We start from the raw sequence: 4,379 nt of genomic DNA, 5'->3' as shown, positions 1-4,379 counted from the left end.
TCAGTTTCTCTCCAATCTTTCTTATGACTTAAGATCTCTTTCATGAACTTAGCATAAGAGGGTATTTGCTCAAGTGCCTCTGCAAACGGGATCTTTATTTCAAGAGTCCTGAGATAGTCTGCAAAGCGGGCAAATTGTTTATCCTGTTCCGCTTGGCGGAGCTTCTGAGGATAAGGCATCTTGGCTTTATATTCTTCAACCTTAGTTGTTGCAGGTTTATTCCCTACAGAAGTGGTTGGAGAAGCCTTCTTAGAGGGGTTACTATCAGCACTTGCAGGTGCCTGATCCCTCATTGGCGTTTGAATGCCAGGAATGGGGGCTGTTCCGAGGGTTACCTGAAACTGAAGGTCGATCTCGGATGAGATCTTCGATACTGGTGGGAGATGACGTGTCCGGCTGGCTGGTGGTGGCTGGAGCTATTGTGTCCGACTTGTTGGACTTGCTGCACTGCTGATCCTTGACCACTGGAGGGTGGGGGTTACCTGCAAGAGACTCCGATGCTTAAGTTAGCATGGGTATTAAACAGGTGTTATGTAGAATCAGAGTATGAGTTATACCTAGGTGCTCCAGTGTATTTATAGTAGTGTGGGCTGACCTTTCTGATAAGATAAGTTAGTTATCTTATCTTATTTTATCTTTATCTTGAGTGAAGTCAGCTTATCTTTAAGGGAACCGCCTTTATCGCTGTAGGCTTGAACTGCCTTTGGATTTGGGTCGTGTTCCTCTATTTGGGCTCTTTACTGGGCTCTCCTGTCGATTTGGCCAATCTCTTTAAGAAGAGGTCAGATAGTCGGACCTGAAGAGGTCGGTCGCTTTGCCACCAATCATCCCGGGTCGGACAGTTCGACCCAGGGTATGAACAGTGCCCCTGCTTGAGCTCGGTCTTCTTTTTGAGGTCAAGTTCTTGTCTTCGGTCCTTCTCTAGTGAAGTCGAACTCAAGCATTTTGTCGATTCCTTTGTAGAAGCTTTTGAATGTATAACGTTTCTCCTCTAAGGGCGCGCGCTTTTATATCGGCGCTGTTTTGGGAATGCAAGCGGTTTTAATATCCGCATTTAATTGGCATTTAATTGCCCCGTTTCCCCTAACTTCTCTATTTTTTGAATTTTGCACTCAAGAAACGGTTTCTCTCCTTCGCCCTTTTCATAACTTCTTCACGTTTCTTCTTTCATTCTCTCACTTTCAACTTTTTGATTTTTCTGAAGCTTCTACCTGGAGTTTGCAGTTTCGCGTTTTAGCCTAGCGACGTTTGCTTTGTCACTTTGCTTTTTCGTGGGAGAAAGGGTGATTCTGGCTTTTGCCTTCCGCTTCCTTGCCTTTTTTCGCAGTTTTCTTCTCATTTCACAGGTTCGACTCTTCTTCCTTCCTTCCTCTACGTCGTTTTTGTGTTTGTTTTGAGAAAGTTTGGATCTTTCCGTCTTTTTGCTGATCACTGCGTGTCTTGTAGTTTCTTTATTTGTTGCTTGATACTTGTAGAACTTTGCATGTTTGTGAATGCTTTTGTATTTGAAGCTTTGGAATGATGACTTTGTTTGATTCTGAAAAAAGTTTGCACCTTTGCTGTTTTTCCGCTTGCCCCAATTTGGAATTTCTGATAAACTGTAGGAGGGTGGACCTCTTGTATTTTTGCTTCCTTTGTTGCAGCTTGAAAATTTCACTTTGAAAATTTTATTTTTGATGAGTGCTGGGATGTAGGCTGTAGAAATAACTTGAAGACCTTGCTTGTTTATTGCCTCCAAGGGATGCCTCGAGAATTTTTGTCTTAAGTCTTGGGGTTTTCCCTTTTTTGTTTATCCGCCCGTCGAGATGTTTTGCCCCCTGTCCGAGATGTTTTTAAGTAATCCATTCTTCTTTTCTTTTTGTAGGATTTAGTTGACCTCATGTCTTCCCAAAATAACGTTGTAGAGATGCCTTCCCAGGTCCCTGCGGGTATGGCCGGTTGGGTGGACTCCATGGTTCTCATGTGTGTCTCACTGGTTGATTCTGAGTTTTGTGCTCAGCTTAGGCAGTTTCATAGTGTTTGTAGTAATTCTGGTGATGAGAAGAACTATGAGCTTGTTCCTCCTTCTTCTGACGAGAGAGTCTGCTTCTCGACTCGAGTTGTTGATGATCGCCCTTTCTTTTATGCTTACGATTTTTTCTTTGGTCAATTGGGTATTACCCTTCCTTTTACTCCATTTGAAACTGACCTGTTATGGTCTTGTAATGTTGCCCCTTCTCAACTTCACCCCAACTCCTGGGGTTTCATAAAAATTTTCCAATTGCTGTGCGATGGTTTTGGTATTCCTGCTTCCCAATCTCTCTTTTTCTATCTGTTTGTCTTGACTAAGCCCGGTGTGGTAAAAAAGAAGTCAGCCTGGGTCTCCTTTCGTTCTGCCCAGGGGAAGAAGGTATTTTCCATGTTTGACGAGTCGTTCCGTGATTTTAAAAACTACTTTTTCAAGGTCCGAGCTGTTGAAGGAGCTCGGCCCTTTTTTCTAGATGAGAATGACGAACCTGCTTTTTCCTTGGAATGGCAAAAAGATGTAAGGGTCTCCAGATATTCGTGGGAAATGTTGGATGAGGCTGAGTGAGCCTTTGTGACTATCTTGGAAGAACGTTGGGGTCAACCTCCCCATCTTGGCACAAAGAAATTTCTAACCAATCCTACTCTTCTTCAAACTGAACTGGGTATCTTGTGTTTCTTTTATTATTTTGTTTATGTTGCTTGTAGCTGTCTTCTCCGACTTATCCGACTTGTAGCTGAGTTTTTTGTTTTGTTTGCAGAGGCAATGAAGAATAATGAATCCATGAAAGCTTATAAGAGGGCACAGAGGGCGACTGCTGCCAGAAATGCTGCTGCCCAGGCGGCTGGGGAGGGATCCTCCCAAGTGCGCGAGAAACCATCGGTGCAGAGTTCCGCCGGGGTGAAGAAGGTGATCCCTATACCCCGAGTTCGTTTGGCAGATCCTCACATCACCTCTGCTGCTCCTTCTGTTGCTCCTCCCAATAAAAAACAAAAGACCGCTGAGCCCTTCGACCTCGATGCTCCTAATTTTAATGCTATTGAATTCGTGGATCAACAAATCGGTCCCTACGGTGCTCTCTCCATGGACGATGTGTCCATCCTTCATCACTTGGAATTCATGGCCCGTAATCATGTGAAGATGGCATATATATCGGCTGCCATATATTGGACTGCTCAGAATCTCCCTCTCCATGCCACTAAAGCGTTTATGGAGGAGGCAAAACAAGAGTTTGATCGGATGAAGGAGTTAAAGAAGGAGCTTGAGACGAAGGTGGCCAAGCTGGAGAAGGACTTGAAGAATGAGGAGGTGAGCTCTAAGTCATTGGCGGCTTCTTTGAGGTTGGCTGAGGACGCAGTCCTGATGCACAAGGATAGTTATGTTACCTCTTATCGAGAGGGACTGCGCCTGAGGGAGGAGCTCGACCATGCCCGGGAAGATTATTCTGAGCTTCAGGGTCATCTCGTTGGCAGCGTGACTGCTGCTTACAAGAACTTGAGGGAGCAAGTTCGGGTCATTGCTCCCGAGGCCGACCTCACCCTTTTTAGCCTGGATAATATTGTCAAGGATGGCAAGATTTTCCCTGATGATGAGGGTGATGATGATGATGTCGTTCCTCCTGTGTCTTCTACCAAAGTGTCAACCTCTTCGGTTCCCCCCGCTGTGCCCGACCTGGATTGCCAGATCCTGAATCAGGAGGATGGAACTGTGGATGCTGTGCCGATCCAGACTCGCCCTCCTTCCCCTTGTCCTGATGCTGCCAAGAAAGCTCCTGATGCTTGTTGATCTTTTCTTAAAATTTGTGTAGTTGGCCCGGCTTGTGGGCTTTTTTAGAACTCTTTTATTTATTTGCTGACACTTCTTAGTTGCTTATCTAGCAACTTTTTATTTTGAAAAATAAACAATAGCTCGCTATCTTTTTGATAGTAGTCTTTGGTGGCCTTTCGAGGTCTTATAACTCTGTAAAAAGTAGTCTTTTGACTAGGCATCTTTTCTGTTTTCTGCTGATGTCGAAATCTTGCGGCTCGACCTCCTTGGGTTGTTTTTGTTATGTTATTTGTAGCTTGAATCCTTTGAGGTCGTGGTTGAGGGGGTCCAACTTGTTTCTTTGGTTTTCTTTGCTTTGTATGCTTTCTTGACGTTGGTCCCCTTCTAAGCTATTCTCGTAATCCTGTGTCTTGGACCTTTGCTAGGTCTCCTTCAGGGATTACTTTTATAATTTTTCAGTTGTAGGAGTCCGACTTCGTTAGGTCGGTCTCCTTTTAGTTATTCGTAGTCCTCTTTCTTGGATCTTTGTTAGATCTCTTTCAGGGACTACTTTGATAACTTTTAAGTAGTAGGAGTCCGGCTTGGTTATACCGGTCTCCTTTAAGTT

This window comes from Arachis ipaensis, chromosome B08, assembly GCF_000816755.2.
Source record: "Arachis ipaensis cultivar K30076 chromosome B08, Araip1.1, whole genome shotgun sequence".
NCBI lineage: Eukaryota > Viridiplantae > Streptophyta > Magnoliopsida > Fabales > Fabaceae > Arachis > Arachis ipaensis.
Note: the sequence above shows the minus strand (reverse complement) of the source record.